This window comes from Malaclemys terrapin, chromosome 7 (assembly GCF_027887155.1).
Source record: "Malaclemys terrapin pileata isolate rMalTer1 chromosome 7, rMalTer1.hap1, whole genome shotgun sequence".
In the NCBI taxonomy this organism is placed as follows: domain Eukaryota; kingdom Metazoa; phylum Chordata; order Testudines; family Emydidae; genus Malaclemys; species Malaclemys terrapin.
Genome location: NC_071511.1, coordinates 115,280,737 through 115,299,144, shown reverse-complemented (window position 1 = coordinate 115,299,144; position 18,408 = coordinate 115,280,737). Strand labels below are relative to the sequence as shown.

The 18,408-nt window shown below is 45.3% G+C and overlaps 1 protein-coding gene across 9 annotated transcripts in view; it reads left to right on the top strand.

Annotated features, from left to right (window-relative positions):
• Nucleotides 1–18,408, top strand: part of ATRNL1 (attractin like 1) — a 991,165-nt gene that overhangs the window by 70,408 nt on the left and 902,349 nt on the right. The gene's annotated exons all lie outside the window — the stretch shown is intronic.

Below are 18,408 nucleotides of genomic sequence, written 5' to 3'. Positions count from 1 at the left end.
CCTCCACGTCAAGATTGCCGTCTCAAGGTCGGCACCGCCGCTTCTCCCAGTCCAGGGACAGTGGCAAGTCGTACATCAGCCTGGCCTCCCTTCGTAGCCATCCATCGATGAGTCAGGCCAGCCAGGCTGAACAGCCTGCTCCGCTGGTGGCACAGCAGGAACAATGGTACCACTGGGCACTGTGGCCCCCAACACAGCCCCCAGGAGGGGGCTTGCTCGGTGGCCGGAGCCTCAGAACGACGGATGGCCTCCGACGAAGGAGTCTGTGGGACGTACATCCTCGGTGCCATGCCTGGAGACCAACCAGGTGGTGGATCCTCTGGTGCCGGTGGACACGCAAAGTACTGCGCCTGCCTCCTTGCCCTCCCCGATGAGGGATTACGGCCCCTCCTCCCTCAGTCCTGCAGGAGGACTCTAAAGCTCTCCAGTGAGGCGCATACCTCCTTGCAGGATCTCCTGTTTGACGCTAAAGCTCTGTTTGCAGAACAGATGGATATAAAACTGCATGGCCTGAAAGACTCCCGCATGATGCTTCAGACTCTGGGTCTCTATGTTCCGGCTCCGGCTAGACCTAAGTTGAAGCCGCAGCAGGCTCCCGCCCAGGCCACTCACTCTAAATACGAGAACCCCCTTATAAAAAGTTGCGGGACTATAAGAAGCGTCCGCAGAGGCAATCTCAGCCTGCCCCCCAGCCTGGGTCCTCCAAGGGCAAGCAGGCAGGGAAACAGCGGTTTTGACAGGACGCCTGGGGGCGTCCTACCAGGTCTAATCAGGGATCCACCCACAATAAAACTTCCCTTCTCCAACATGTTGTGTGCTTTCCTCGTGGCTGACCTCGGACTGATGGGTCCTCAAAACCATCTCCAGGGGTTACACCCTCCAGTTTACCTCCACCCTGCCAATTATCCTCCGCCCCCATCCCTCCTGGGGGACCCTTCTCACGAGGCTCTGCTTGAGCAGGAAGTGGGGTGGCTCCTGGGCCTAGGAGTGGTGGAAGTGGTGCAAGCAGAGTTCAAGGGCAAGGGGTACTACTCCCTTATCTCGAAGGCCAAAGGGGGAGCTCAGGCCCCTCTTGGACCTGCGAGGCCTGAACCAGTACTTGGTGAAGCTCAAGTTCCGCATGTATCTCCCTGGCCTCCTCCATTCCCTCCCTGGATCCCAGGGACTGGTACGCTGCCTTTGATCTGCAGGATGCATACTTCCACATTTGTGGGGCACAGACGCTTCCTCTGTTTCACAGTGGGACAGGAACACTACCAATTCGCGGTCCTCCCGTTTGGTCTGTCCACTGCCCCCAGGGTATTTATGAAGTGTATGTCGGTGTTGGCGGCCTACCTCAGGTGCTGTTGGGTCTAGATCTTCCCCTATCTGGATGACTGGCTGGTCAAGGGCCGCTCCCAGTCGCAGGTGCAGGATCACGTGGTACTTCTGTCCATGTGCGCCACTTTGGGCCTGTTGATAAACACCAAGTCCATGTTAGTCCCGGTACAATGCATACAGTTTATCGGAGCGGTCCTGGATGCCTCGTCGGCCAGAGCCTCCCTCCCGGCTGAAAGGCTGATTGACACGGTCACAAGCTTTCCAATGACAACAGCCAGAGCGTGCCTCCAGCTCTTGGGTCACATGTTGGCGTGCACATATGTGGTCTGCCACGCCAGACTCCGGATGAGGCCCCTCCAGCTCTGGTTGGCCTCGGCGTTCTCCCAGGCCAGAGACAGGATGGACAAAGTCCTCACTATGCCTGAATCCGTGATCACCTCACTACGATGGTGGTCCTCCCCTGGGAACATTCTCCAAGGGCTCCCGTTCAGAGGCAGGCCCCTGTCGATGGAACTGGTGTCCGATGCATCAGACCGGGAGTGGGGAGCCCATGTGGGGGATGTTCAGACCCAAGGTCTGTGGTCTGCACAGGACCTGGCCCTCCACATAACGTCGAGGAGCTCAGGGCGGTGCAGCTGGCGTGCATGGCCTTCCGCTCGCACCTGGAGGGTCGGGTGGTCAGGATTCTCACGGACAACACGGCCTCCGATGTTTTACATCAACAGGCAAGGCGAGGCCCAATCCTCTGCCCTCTGCCAGGAAGCCCTCAGGCTGTGAGACTTCTGTATAGTCCATAACATTTGCCTACATTTGCCTTTTTTTTAAATTTTACAGGCCTACCACCTACTGGGTGCCTAGAACTGTGGGCAGATCGCTTGAGCAGGGACTTCTCCTCTCAACATGAGTGGTCCCTTCACCCAGAGGTGGTGTACAGACTTTGCCAAGAGTGGGGAACTCCCCAGGTGGATCTGTTTGCGACCCGGCAGAACCGTCGCTGTTCCCTGTTCTGCTCCGGGTGCGGGGGCGGGGAGGCTGGGATGTGGTGCAGTCTCCAATGCCTGCCTCCTGTCCTAGTCGGGCCGGTTTGTCTATGCCTTCTCCCCCGTTCCCACTAATAGGTAAGGTCCTGGAAAAGATAAAGATGGACAGGGCCCGGGTCCTCCTGATTGCCCCAGCGTTGCCCAGGCCTGCTTTCCCAGGACCAGGGCCGCCTCCTCCACCCCAACCCAGCGGCACTCCACCTCATGGCATGACTGCTCAATGGTTAGGCCGGGAGGAGAGGACACGCTTGGAATGAGTTCAGCGTGTCCTCTTGGAAAGCAGGTGACCCTCCACGTGCCGAGCCTACCTAGCAGCGTGGTCTTGGTTCTCCCAATGGGCAGATGAGCGGGGCATTTTCACCATGGCTGCCCCGATCCAGATCATTTTGGACTACCTCCTTCACCTTAGGGCCCAGGGCCTGGTGCCCTCGTCCATCAAGGTGCACTTGGCAGCCATATCGGCCTTCTACCTGCTGGTGCAGGGCCACACTGTATTCTCCCATGCTATGACTGGCCGATTCCTTAAGGGATTGGATAATCTCTTCCCATACATCAGGCCCCCAGTGGGACCTGAACCTGGTGCTGGCCCGCCTCATGGACCCCCCGTTTGAGCTGCTAGCTACGTGCTCCTGGTTGCACCTCTCGTGGAAGGCAACCCTCTTGGTGGCAATCACGTTGGCTAGGCGGGTCTTGGAACTCAGGGCCCTGACCTCCAAGCCCCCGTACCGTGGTTTTCCATAAGGATAAGGTCCTGCTCTACCCACATCCTTTGTTCCTTCCGAAGGTGGTTTCTGCCTACCACATGGGTCAGGACACTTTCCTGCTGGTCTTCTGCCCCAAGCCCCATGCATCCAGTGAGGAGCACCGCCTCCACATGCTGGATGTGAGACGGGTTCTGGCCTTTTACCTGGAGCGGACTAAACCGTTCAGAAAGTCCTCGCAGCTGTTCATCGCCGCAGCTGAACGCATGAAAAGTCGGCCAATCTCCACTCAGCGGCACTCCAACTGGATCACATCGTGCACCCGTACCTGTTATGACTTGGCGGGAATCCCCCGCTGTCAATTGTGAGGGCACACTCAACTAGGGCGCAGGCCTCATCGGCTTCCTTTTTGGCCCATGTCCCCATCCAGGACATTCGTAACACTTTCACCTCGCATTATGCAGTAGTCTCCAAACAAGGGAAGACACTGGGTTCGGCAGGGTTGTGCTCCACCCTGAGAATTTGTGAACTCCTACTCATCTCCAACAGATATAGCTTGGAATCACCTATTGTGGAATACCCAGGAGCAATCACTCAAAGAAGAAAAGACAGTTACCTTTTCCGTAACTTGTGCTCTTTGAGATGTGTTGCTCATGTCTATTCCACATTCCGCCCTCCTTTCCCTCTGTCGGAGTTGTCTAGCAAGAAGGAACTGAAGGTTGAGGGAGTGCACAGCACTCCTTATGCTGCACCACGGAGGCGCCACTCCAGGAGTCGCTAGGGGCGTTCCCCATGGGTACTGCTAGGGGAAAAACTTCCGACACTGGTGCACATGGCGAGCACGCACATCTATTGTGAAATAGATATGAGCAACACATCTCGAAGAACACCAGTTATGGAAAAATTGGAAAGAGTCCAGCGGAGGGCAACAAAAATGATTAGGGGGCTGGAGCACATGATTTACGAAGAGAGGCTGAGGGAACTGGGATTGTTTAGTCTGCAGAAGAGAAGAATGAGGGGGGATTTGATAGCTGCTTTCAACTACCTTAAAGGGAGTTCCAAAGAGGATGGATCTAGACTGTTCTCAGTGGTACCAGATGACAGAACAAGGAGTAATGGTCTCAAGTTGCAGTGGGGGAGGTTTAGATTGGATATTAGGAAAAACTTTTTCACTAGGAGGGTGGAGAAGCACTGGAATGGGTTACCTTGGGAGGTGGTGGAATCTCCTTCCTTAGAGGTTTTTAAGGTCAGGCTTGACAAAGCCCTGGCTGGGATGATTTAGTTGGGATTAGGTCCTGCTTTGAGTAGGGGTTTGGACTAGATGACCTCCTGAGGTCCCTTCAAACCCTGATATTCTATGATTCTATGATTCTAAAAGGTAACTGTCTTTTAAACCTACATACTGTAGTACTGGACCTGACCCTGTGGTCTGTACTTAGGCAGTTTTTTCATTGACTTTATTGGGAAGGTGGCAGGGGGGATGGCAGCGTATGGTCATATGTACTATCAGTGATTAATAAAACATTGTCACATGTGTAGGTAATAACACAGTTCACTATGTATGAAATGCCAATTTTCCACATAAAAGTAACTAATGGCTTTTAAATTTTTATTAAATGGAAAGCTGTTTGTTCAGGTCGGAATCTGGGAGGAGCATGGAGTGTGATAGCAGGGATAAGGGAGAGAAGAGAACACGTGGGGAAATCAAATCAGTTTCTGAGATGTCTGCATACTAATGTGAGAAGTATGAGGAATAAGCAGGAAAAACTTGACATGCTAGCTAATAAACAACTATGACAGTTGGCATCACAGAGACTTGGTGAGATAATACACATGACTGGAATATTGGTATAGAAGAGTACAGCTTGTTCAGGAGGAACAGGCAGAGAAGAAAGGAAAGAGGTGTTGCCTTGTGTATTAAGAATGTATACACGTGGACTGAGGTTGAGATGGAAATATGCGACAGACTTGTTGAAAGTCTCTGGGTAAGGATAAAAGAGGTAAAAAGAAGGGTGATGTCATGGTAAGGGTCAACTACAAACCACCTAACCAGGAGGAAGAGGTGGATGAGGCTTTTTTTAAACAACTAACAAAATCATCCAAAACACAGGATTGTGTTGGTGGTGATGAGAGACTTCAACTGCCCAGACATCGGTTGGGAAAATAATACAGCAGAGCACAGATTATCCAACTAGTTCTTGGACTATATTGGAGACAGTTTTTTTATTTCAGAAGGTGGAGAAAGCTACTAGGGGAGAGACTGTTCTAGATTTGATTTTGAGAGATAGGGAGGAACTGGTTGAGAGTTTGAAAGTGGAAGGCAGCTTGTGAGAAAGTGATCGTAAAATGGTAGAGTTCATAATTCTAAGGAATGGTAGGAGGGAAAACAGCACAATAAAGATAATGGATTTCAAGAAGGCAGACTTCAGCAAACTCAGGAAGTTGATAGGTAAGATCCCATGGAAAGCGAGTCTAAGGGGAAAAACCATTCAAGAGAGTTGGCAGTTTTTCAAAGAGACATTATTAAGGGCACAAGAGCAGTGGAAAGAGTAGAAAAGATAGGAAGTACGGCAAGAGACCACCCTGGCTAAATCAGGAGATCTTCAATGATCTCAAGAATCCTACAAAAAGTGGAAACTAGATCAAATTACAAAGGATGAATATAAATAAATAACAGAAGTGTGTAGGGACAAAATTAGAAAGGCCAAGGCATAAAACAAGATTAAACTAGCTAGAGACATAAAAGGAAACAAGAAAACATTTTACAAATACATTAGAAGCAGAGGAAGACCAAGGACAGGGTTGGCCCTTTACTCAGTGAGGGTGCGGGAAACCATATGGAAAATGTGGAAATAGAAGAAGTGCTATATGACTTTATTGTTTCAATTTTCACCAAAAAGATTAGTAGCGATTGACGTCTAACATAGTGAATGCCAGTGAAAAATGAGGTAGGATCAGAGGCTAAAATAGGGAAACAAGAAGTTAAAAATTACTGAGACAAGTTAGATGTCTTCAGGTCACCAGGGCCTGATGAAATACATCCTAGAATACTCAAGGAGCTGACTGAGGAGATATCTGGGCTATTAGCAGCAATTATCTTTGAAAAGTCATGGAAGAGAGGAGAGATTGTAGCGGACTGGAAAAGGGCAAAAATAGTGCCAATCTATTAAAAGGGAAATAAGGACAACCTGGGGAATTACAGACCAGTCAGCTTAACTTCAGTACCCGGAAAGATAATAGAGCAAATACTTAAGCAATCCATTTGCAGACACCTAGAAGATAATAAGGTGGTAAGTAACAGCATGGATTGGTCAAGAACAAATCGTGTCAAACCAACCTAATAGCTTTCTTTGACTGGGTAACAAGCCTCCTGGATACAGGGGAAGTGGTAGATGTGGTATATCTTGACTTTGGTGAGGCTTTTGATACTATCTCGCATGAACGTCATATAAACAAACTAGGGAAATACAACCTAGATAGAGCTACTATAGAGTGGGTGCATAACTGGTTGGAAAACTGTTCCCAGAGAGTAGTTATCAGTGGTTCACAATCAAGCTGGAAGGGGAATATTGAGTGGGGTCCCACAGGTATCAGTTCTGGGTCTAGTTCTTTTCAATAGCTTTATGAATGATTTAGATAATGGCAGAGAGAGTACACTTATAAAGTTTGCAGATGATACCAAGCTGGGAGGGGTTGCAAGTGCTTTGGAAGATAGGATTAAAATTTAAAATGATCTGGACAAACTGGAGAAATGGTCTGAAGTAAATAGGTTGAAATTCAATATGGACAAATGCGAAATACTCCACTTTAGAAGGAACAATCAGTTGCACACATACAAAATGGAAATGATTACCTTCCTAGGATAGAGTACTGCGGAAAGGGATCTGGGGGTCATAGTGAATCACAAGCTAAATATGAGTGAACAGTGTACCACTATTGCAAAAGAACCGAACATCATTCTGGGATGTATTAGCAGGAGTGTTTTAAGCAAGACACAAGAAATAACTCTTCCACTCTACTCTGCACTGATTAGGCCTCAACTGGAGTACTGTGTCCAGTTCTGGGCGTCTCATTTCAGAAAAGATGTGGACAAATTGGAGAAAGTCAAGAGAAGAGCAACAAAAATGATTAAAGGTCTAGAAAACATGATCTATGAGGGAATATTGAAAAAAAAATTGAGTTTGTTTAGTTTGGAGAAGACTGAGATGGGAAGGGGACATAAGTTTTCAAGTACATAAAAAGTTGTTACAAGGAGGAGGGAGGAAAAATTGTTCTCCTTAAACTCTGAGGATAGGACAATAAGCAGATGTCTTAAATTGCAGCAAGGGAGTTTAGGTTGAACTTTAGGAAAAAATTCCTGTCAAGGTAATTAAGCATTGGAATAAATCGCCTAGGGAGAGTATGGCATCTCCATCATTGGAGATTTTTAAGAGCAGGTTAGACAAACACCTGTCAGGGATGGTTTAGATAATACTTAGTCCTGCCATGAGTGCAGGGGACTGTACTAGATGACCTCTTGAGTTTCCTTCCAGTCCTACGATTCTATGATTATAGTGCACAATTCTTGGAAGTGCTGAGAGTCTTCAACTCCAAAATGCCTAGTACTGGAGTGAGGAAAATTATTTATGAACATTGTGATGAAAGAGAGATTTAATTTCAATTTGTTGTGTTCATGTTACTTTTGTACTTTATTGCCATGACTAGTCATGCAAGCAAAGTTTTGTTCATACATTTGTCTGTGGAAATTTTAGGCCTGTATCTGAAATACTTTTTGTGTCAAAGTTGTCTTGGGCAAGAGGAGTATATCAGCTACCTAAACTAAAGGGTCATTAATAATTGTTTTGATCTTTGCAGGGCAGAAGGTGGTGGTGGGAGATTGTACTGAGATTCTTATCATAACTCAGTACTTGGTTGCCCTCATGGTCTGAGTTAGGGACTTTTGATTTTATTATTTCGTATTGTAAATGAAAGCAAGTATATCTAGAGTATTTGAATCTTATTTTTCATGTACTGTATAGTTAATGACTGTTGGGAGCCTAGAGGTGTTGTTAGGAATCCGCAAGGGCTAGAGCCACGAGAGTCCAGTGCTTGCCTCTTGAATGTGTGATACCCTGATAATGCTGCCAGCCTCAGAGGGGACTTATAACTCTGCGCTTGCAGTGAGATTCGTTATAGTGTCACATGTAACTTAGCACTAAAATTGAGTCTTTAGCCTAAAGAATATGCTACAGGTGGGAGGCCAGTTGAATTAATAAAACAGAAGATGGTCACTAGAGGACTTAATTTACTGTAATTGTTTTAAGAGCAACATAGTCAAATCAGGTTTCAGAGTAGCAGCCGTGTTAGGCTTGGTCTACACTACCCCCCCCAATTCGAACTAAGGTACGCAACTTCAGCTACGTGAATAACGTAGCTGAAGTCGAAGTACCTTAGTTCGAACTTACCTTGGTCCACACGCGGCAGGCAGGCTCCCCCGTCGACTCCGCGGTACTCCTCTCGCCGAGCTGGAGTACCGCAGTCGACGGCGAGCACTTCCGGGTTCGACTTATCGCGTCCAGACTAGACGCGATAAGTCGAACCCAGAACTTCGATTTCCAGCCGTCGAACTACCTGGTAAGTGTAGCCAAGGCCTTAGTCTGTATCCGCAAAAAAGAACAGGAGTACTTGTGGCACCTTAGAGACTAACAAATTTATTAGAGCATAAGCTTTCGTGGACTACAGCCCACTTCTGATATGCATCCAAAGAAGTGGGCTGTAGTCCATGAAAGCTTATGCTCTAATAAATTTGTTAGTCTCTAAGGTGCCACAAGTACTCCTGTTCTTCTTTTTATAGTCAAATCAGTAATTGCCTCTATCAGCACTGGTTCAGTTTCAGCCGTTTTCTTGGTACAGACATATTAAGATGGAAGACCAGTGAATTATGACACGTTTACCAAGGAATGCCGCTACACAGCTGGTGATCATGTGATTGTCATAAGATTTGGTGGTGCCATAAAATTGCCAATGATGAATGGAGATTGAACATCCAGCCAGAGTGGTGCTCAAACTGTGGTGCTCAAAGGGCTGTGACCCTTTTGGGTTTTGTCTGGATGATAATGAAGAAGTATCCCCAATGTGCTGGGCACTCTCTGCCCAAGAAAACATAGTTCCTGTCCCCGGGTGGGGGGCAGAGGGCTCCATGCGTTGCCTCCAGGAACTGCCCCCCCGCAACTCCCATTGGCCGGGAATGGGGAACCGCGGCCAATGGGAGCTTCGGGGGAGGAACATGGAGGCTCGGCAAGGGCAGCACAAGCGGAGCCCTTCGCCCCTTCTCCCCCAAGGGCTGCAGCGCTTCTTGGAGTGGCACGGAGCTGGGGTCAGGGCAGGCATGCAGGGAGCCTGCCCTGGCCCCGGTGTGTGCTGCTGCATGTTTGTTGCAAGGTTCTGTGTGATAGTGGCCTACTGGTCCTGGCAATTCTGGTTCACCAACATCCTGAGTCTCTCTGCCTATCCATACATCTGACTCTGCCTTCTCCTGGATCTCCTTAGACAAGATCAGGGTAGACTCAGACATCCCAGGCCCTCTTCACCTCACACCCTGGTATTTGGATGGGCGTTGAGTATAGACCATGCATGCTCCATCCTGGTTTGGCAAATCCTCACCCAAAGCAGGAGAGTGTCCACCAGAACCTGCTATCACACTAAGTGGAGATACTGATTACATGGTGACCATTCCAGTTGTCCTGGACTACCACCTCGTCCTCAGAACATCAGGCCTGACATTGTCTGAGTACACCTGGTGGCACTTAGCGCCTTTCCTCCCACCAGTGGAGGGCACATCCATCTTTACACAGCCTGTGACAGTGCACTTCACTTCACAAAGGGCTTGCTCAACATCTTTCCACCAGTTGTGAAGCCCACATCCCCATGGGACCTTAACCACCTTCTCTCCGTCCTCATCAACCTTTGAACTCATGGCAACATGCTCTCTGACTCACCTCTCTATGAAAGTGGGGTTCTTGGTTGCCGCCACCTTGGCCAGACAAGTCAGAGACCTCACTGTCATGATGGCAACCCCTCCCACACAGTATTTAACAGGGGCAAGATCTCCTTAAGACTGCACCCCAAATTCTTTCCTAAGGGCGGTGTCTGAATTACACCTCAATCAATCCATTCACTTGCCTGTGTTCCATCTGGAGCCACAGGCTTCCCCCACCAACAGGGTCTTGCACTTCCTTGGCATTCGACACACCCTGGCATTCCACCTTTACAAGACGCATTGAAGTTGCTGAAGCTTTTCGTTGCTATCGCAGAAAGGTCAAAGGCCCAGGCCATCTCATCCCAAAGGATCTCTAAATGGGTCTCAGGGTGCATACTGGAATGCTACAGACACTCCGATCTAACCCCTCCTGGGGGAGTGATGGCACATTCTACATGAGCACATGCCACCTCGTTGACCTCACTAGTGGATGTGCTATGGCAGGACATCTGCTGGGCTGCAACATGGCACTCTAGCCACATGTTTACGGCGCACTACACCATAACACACGCAGCAGGAATGAATGCAACCATTGGCCACGCTGTACTGCAGATGGGAATTTCATTCGCATCCTTGCACCCACCTCCATACTCATCACTGCTCACAAGTCACCTATGTTTGGAATACCCACAGGGAACAACACTCGAAGAGGAGGAGGTTACTTAACTGTAAAGGGAGGTTCTTTGAGAAATGTGGTCCCTATCTGTATTCTACTACCTGCCCTCCTTCCCCTCTGCTTTGGATACGTTACACAATGGTTAGAGAGGGAAGAGAGTATCGTCGACCAACACTTTTATACTCTCAGTTGAGAGCATGAGGAGATGCATTATGTGCGTGCAAGCCAACGGACACTGCTAGGAAACACTTCTGGGCTCAGATGCATGGTGCACATGCATACCCACGTGTGGAATACAGATAGGGACCACCCATCTTGAAGAACTTCCAGTTACAGGTAAGTAACCTCATTTTTTCTGGAAAAAATAATTTAAAAAAACCATGGTGTTTATTTAAATTATAGTATTCTCTCTCTCTTTTTTTTAATAACCCTGTTTCAAATGAAATCAGAATTTAATACAAAATGTGTTTTAAGGCCTAAACTTACTATAATCTCTTAAAACATTTAAATAAAAAATATGCTGAGTCCATGAGCCTCTATCAAAAAACTTGAATTAGACTTCTTTTCTATGTAAAGTTAGAATCGGGGAAAAAATCTAACTTCTGAGACGAAGCTTCATAAATGTGGCGCAATCGGTCACATAGTATATTAAGGATTTGTTTTGTTCAATGAAAATGAATGTTATATGCTGTTTTGTGTGTTTTAATTAAATTCTGGTTACCTGTCTAATGCAGCTTGACACAAATCATGAGCAAAAATTATCTAGTAAATAAGCCATTAATTATTCACCATTTTCTAACGTACTGAAAATGTACAATTAATAAGAATCTGATCTTTTCAGAGCCCCAACCATCATCTTACGAAGTAAGCATAGTGCTTTTTAATTTTTTCCCTAAGAGTTGAGATAACTTGATAGTACATTAAAATATCATGGAGTCAGTCTTTGGGGACCGGCCCATAGCCAGTCACAGCAGGAAGGATGATACTGCTTTTGTTTTACAGGCTAAAAAAATGCATGCATGCTTTAAAGAAATAGTGAAAAGGGCATTATTTCCCTCATCAGGGACAGATGACACTGGATTTGGGTATCTCTTGGCTTTCATTTACAGCATAAAAAGTGACACTTCTTGTTTTTGAGTGGAGTGACAGATTGGTGAATGACTTCTGTAGACCGGTATGTGGCTAGACCTTAAATTTGTCGTCTTTCCCTGTAAGTCAAGACAAATTGTCAGACTGGTTCTGTCCCCTAATTAATTAAGTAAAAGCCTGGCTCTCTCAGTCGAATATAGACCGCAAAAGGATAATACCCCAGGAAGCTATAGAAGAGAAAAAGACAGCATACCCAGCAACATGTCTTTTTAGTATGTTGTTGAATTTAGATCAGTCCATACAAAAGTTATGGATGAATTCAGCACAGAGCAGTAGCAATTATTCTTGACTAAAATTTGTGTCACTGTAAAAGGCTAATTAACTTAAATAGTGTTTAGTAGAAAGATAGCATATTAAGAGACCAAAACATACATAAACTTGTTTAGAAAGACAATTTTTCTTCAAACCACAGTAGTAGTATCATGCAGTCAAACCCATAAAAACAAGGAATTTATGAGGAAACTGAAAGAACATCTGCCTCTCCAGATAATTGTATGCACCTTTGTGAACTAGAAACCTTGTGACCAGTTTGATAAAATATCAAATGTCATACTCATTGCAGAACTACATTGTATGGGGACATATCATTTCATACTTAAGATGGAAGGTAGCATGCAACGGTAGATGGGAAGTGTTTGCAGTGAAATTCCGATGTTCCCCTCCAGGCTTTTCTATGGATTCTATTGGGCCTTTCAGACATGCCCTTGTCCTTTGAGGTCACACCATCAGTGGCACGTCTTGAGGACAGCACAACTTCAAATTAACTGAGTATTCTGAAAAACTTGACCATATCATTCTGTCCCATAGAAGAACCCAGGAGATAGCATGATATGACCATTTTAATTGGTTTATAGATATTAAAACTGGAAGACACTTATGCATCTAGCTACAGCATACTTTTTGGAGAGACTCCAGTCTTGATTCAAAGATGCCAAGTGATGGAGAATTTATTCACAATACTTGGTAATCTGTTTCAGTGGTTAATTACTCACACAGTTACACGCTTGCATCTTATTTTCAGTTTGAATTTTGCTGACTTCAGCTTCCAGCCATTTCATCTTTTTCTGCCTTTGTCTTCTAGATTAAGGAGCCCTTTAGTATCAGATATATTCTTCCTGTGTAGGTAATTATAGATTAGCTTTGTGGTTGATTGATCTATCAGTGATTATTTCTGAATGGTTTTAATTAGTTATACAACACTTTGCCTTTTCTCCAGAAGTTGGCCAATCAAGTTTTATTGGCATACATAGCTTTTCTCTTGGACAATTTCTTAATGCTGTATAAGTTTTAATGTATTCCTATTTAATTATGAATGATTAGACTGTGTATATGAATGCTGACTTGCAATCTAAAATGACAGTAGTTTAACACTTGCTGTGAAAGTTATGCATACTGTACCTTCTAGAAAGCTTGCTCTAATCAGTAGTAGTATCCATGGGATTTGATAATATTTTGGAAGGAAAAAGATGCAAGGAAGTTCAGTGTAACACAGGAAACAAATATTAGGGTATGATAAAACAGAGTAGTGTTATTTTACTTAAAACAAAAAATCCTTCATCTTATCATTTCCACTGACATTATTACAAAGCAATATCAGACTATTTTTTTTACAGTGAAGTGGAATGGCTTCATCAATGGCTATCTCCCTTTTCCAGGAAATTGTTTATCAAAAAATCATCAACTTTTGTGTGGAACAGGAAATCATTTGCAATTTACTAGTGCCACAGGGCTGGATGTAAGGGAAACAGCCCTTAGGGCTGGTCTATACTTGGGGGGGATCGATCTAAGATACGTGAATAGCGTAGCTGAAGTCGAAGTATCTTAGATCGAATTACCTGGGGTGCGGGATTGACGGCCGTGGCTCCCCCGTCGACTGCGCTACCGCCGCTCGCTCTGGTGGAGTTCCGGAGTCGACGGTGAGTGCGTTCGGGGATCGATGTATCGCATCTTAACGAGATGCGATATATCGATCCCGGGTAAATCGATTTCTACCCGCCGATACAGCGGGTAGTGAAGACGTACCCTTCTATGTTACCTTCCTTAAATTTTGAAAGCTACCAGGAAAACACTGGTATTGAGTGTAAATGAGTGCCACTGATATTTCACAGTATTTAGAGTAAAAATAAATTTGTTGCAGCCTGCTGTATAAGTAAACCTAGTATCTATGAATGAATTATAGAACAGTAATACTAACATTTCATTACTTGAATTGGAATTTGATATCATGCTCCCATTTTTTCTAGAGGGTTAATGTTTTAAAGGTGGTGAAAGAGCACACATCCAAACATAAGCCCCATCCTGTAATCGGATTTGTACTGGCACAAGGTTCCACCTGAGCAGAGAGCAATTAATTTCAGTGGGGCTCTGCTTGAGTGTGCTGACCCAATTTCAAGATCAATAATGCAGCATTTATGCCTTTATGTTATATTAGAGAGACAAGATGGGTAAGTTATATGTCCACTTCAGTTCCACCGCTGCCCAAACAACTGAATAAATATGTATCTCATGGGTAAAATAGCCAAAAGCAATTGTGCAAGAATTCTCTCCTGTACTTACACTTTCTGGTATATAGTTTGTTTATCTGGGGGCAAAAGTATAGAGTTTTAGGACTATTATACCCCTGTATTTATATTTGTCTATGAAAAGACACCAATTTAGTTCCTACTCAGCTGAAATCTATTAATCTTTGCACTCCATCCAAAGATTGTATACAAAGACTCAACACCAACAGTCTGAGTTCAACCTCCTCTTGTGTTAAACAACCTGATCCTACTGCTAGGGATGTCAGGTTACACTTCAATATGGTTTTATTTGAGAACACCTAAACTGTTGTAGATTTGCCAGTCACTTACTCAGGCCAAACTCAATGTTAATTCAGTGTGACTGCAGGATCAAATCGCAACTCTGAAGCACAAAATAATGTAAAATTTGCAGAAAATTGGCCCTATTTCTTAATTTATCTGAAATCAACCAATAGAAGTTTCCATTTTGTATGTTAATGCCAGTTTTCTGTCTTAAGGCTATTTCTAAACCACATACAGACTTCCGTCTTGACCCCCTCACCTGTGGATACCTCCATCCCCGATGTCAAGTGCATGGCAAACGAGAAAAGAAGGGAAAGGAGAACAGGGGGCCAGGGCACATGTTTGTACTAGTTCATGCACCCTTTTTTGGAAATGTTCTTTTGTAACTGGTGTCTGGGTGTTGTAATGGCAGCTGGTCTGCCTCGCAGTGGGTGACTTTAGTACTATTTTAACACAATTATAAATAAAGCTTTTTATATCATCAAGAGTTTTTTGCTGCCATTGCAGCTCATCATATAATCCTGATTTGAAATAATAAAACTGAACATATGACCAGGAACAACTTGGAATTAATAAGCTGCTCCTCGATGCCGGTAGGTAGAGCAGTTCACACTTCAGGCACTTTCTTATATGAATCCATACTATGAATCATTCCTCCAATTAATAATTAAGCATGTCTTTCATAAGTATATTGCATGGCAATCAAGCTCTACCCTTCTTCAAGCACTGTACCACCCCCAAATCAATTAGCCTCCTCCTTCTCCTGCACTACCACATTTATAGTGGTACTACCCTCTTCAAGACCATAATGTTGGAACACAAAACATCCTTGACTTCTGTTTGCCTGAGTGCATCCAGCTCCAGTGTAGGTAGGTGCACTTTCTAGCTAACTGTACTGATTCAACAGCCCCTCACTGTCATAACTCCACTGGGAGACATGGCTCATTTCTGGCTTCATAGAGATTGTGAAGAGTCCAAGAAGCCACAGTGATGCAGCAGCATTAATGACACTAGCATCCAAATAGGCCTGTAGACTCTGTAATAGGATTTCAATCTGCCCGAAGCACATTCAACAACCATTCTACGCCTGTGGAGAGTGTAATTAAATAGTCTTTTGTCAGGGCCTCTCAAATCTAGGTACAGTTTCATAGGCCAAGGCAAATGGGGTTATGTGGGCCCCCCAGAATAACGGTGGGTCAGTAACGCTGTTTATGATAATGTCATTTGGTGGGAATAGTGTCCCAGCCTATCCATGAATGTAGACTCCCGATCAGCAAAAAACCCTGGCATCATGAGTTTTCCCACATTGGCATTCATAAATCAACCTTGAGGTCCATGAGGGCCTGCATAAAAATGGAGTAGTACCCTTTGCAGTTCTTGTGTTCATGTGCTCGGTGAGGAGGGTAAACTTTGGGCATATGGGCACAAAGCCAGCAATTATCTGGAATATCTTTTATGCCTGTCACCTTGGGGGAAACCGCACACCTGATTACCTCAGATACCTCTGCCACCACTTTACCCACAGTTGACTTTCCAACACCAAACTGGTTGGAAATGGACCTCTAGCAGTTTGGGGTAGCCAGCTTCCAGATGGCTACAGCAATCTGCTTCTGCACCAGCAAGGGTGCCCTCATGTGTCTCTCTTTATGCTGGAGGGTTGGGACAAGCTGCTTGTAGAGCTCCAGAAATGTAGCTTTCTTCATGAAAAAGTTCTGGACCCACTGCTGGTCATCCCAGGTCTGGATGATGATGTGGTCCCATCAGTCTGTGTTTGTGGCCCTGTCCCAGAAATGCCAATCTATGTAGGGGGCATCAGCAGCTATACTGAGTGTACTGAGCAGTATTGGCCAGTGAGAGTATGCTATGCCAAGGTACTTTTTCTCCATTGCTGCCTCCAGCTGCTCCATCTGAAGCTCTGTAAGGTGCCTTTGGTGGGTCAGCAAACATTGCCGAAATGTCCACCAGCATCTCACAGAAGCTCTGCATGTTTCCTGACACAGGCGTGAAAATGCAAGCAAGAGACATTCTCGAAAAGGGGTCATCTTCATGTTGTGTGGCAGGCTGTATTGGCAGACTGTTCAAATCTCCTGTAACATGCAGGGTGAGCAGTAAAGTTTACCCACAGTCCACCCTGGACAAAGGGCTAGAGCAGCCGCATTTTGTGAGTGTGTCGGGAGTCTGGGGTATGGTTGGTTTGACCTGAGTCTGTTTGCTGCAGTGTGGATGCTAGAGCCCCAGTTTAGAGCCTGAGTTAGAAAGTTCTTAATATAGTGTTAAAAAGAAGTGTAGGTGCTCAAATCTAAGGTTCTTTAACACTGTTCAGCTGACTTGAGTCCCACTAACCTGGGCTTACATTGCAATGCAGATATATCTTGAAAGGCTGAGAGCTTGGCTGGGAAACAGCCTGTTACTGGCAAGGGGGCAGTGGTAGATGAGACAGGTAGATGATTGGATGTTGCCTGCAAAAACAGTGTGTTTGTGTGCAGGTCTGAATAAGACGGACAAAAGGATTAAATTCTATCTGGGGGATCTGCTGGCTGGTGCATGATGAGAGAGGTGGCTTGGAGGCGCTCCACCTTCAGACCCCTGAATTAGGGGTTGAATTAGGAACTGTTGGTTCATCTTTTGCTTGTAACTTAAAGCAATCATGCCTAGGGTAATCAGAATATTTGTCAGCTCTAGAAAAACAGCCCCCCGTTATTCATCAAACTCTTGTGAGTGTTCATGGGAAACCACCAGAGGCTAGAACCTGCAGGACCTAGAGCTCAGAGTGCCCACAGCACTTGTCTCTAAGCACATTGTACACTCAGCATGCTACCAGTAATCTAGGGAACAGGTTACCACAGTGCTCATAGCGACTCCTTGCCGAGGAGTCAGTTACAAGACTTAATAATTGGCTGCTGGGGCAGGGGAGAATTCTTGCTACAAAGGCAGCTGACTGAGGTATGCTTATTTTCCCCCCACGCTGCCACCCATATTGCCACCCTTTTTTCAGTGGTTCAGTGGTTTTCTGTCTCTCTACATTTATGAAGATAAAAGATAAAAGCACCTATTAGCACCTCCTAGGTGCTTTTGAAAGATTTTCAAAATTAAGTAATTATTACAGTTACATCAACCCCACCTCACCACCAATAGCCTGGCAAAAAAGAATAAAAAATCTCAATCACTACCACCTTGTTAATTCTCTCTTAAAAGGTGGGCATTGCAGTGTGCCTTAAAGATTAACAAATTTCAGACTTGGCAGACTGAGGGAGTGAATTTCAAAGATAAAGGTCCTCACAGATACCTCTCTAGCAGCAACAATCTCCTTTATAGAACAAGGATTCTGTATCTCTGATCTCAACTGCACTTCCAGGTGTTTATAGCCTGAAATTTGGAATAACGGACCTCAGTGATAGGGTGGCAGAGGGGCAGTTAGGGGTTGAGTTCTTGAAGTCAGTTCAAGTTTAAATGTAATTCATTTTCAGTAACAGTTGTAGATCACTTTTTGCACATGTACGTACATGGGCAAATTCAGACATGATGGTTATGGTGACATAAGCTAGATCCTTGTGCACTTACACTGCTGGTGAGAGAATTTAGTTGTTTTCCACCCAGTTGTAAACAGCTCAACACTTCCTCAGATCTACCTATATCCATTCTACTACTACTTTGTAAGGGAATTGCAAGTTACACCTTGTTCTGGCTCAGTGGCATGAAAGATAAGATTGGAAGCATAATAGTTCTAGCAAGAGCAATTAATATGTATGTATATGTGTTC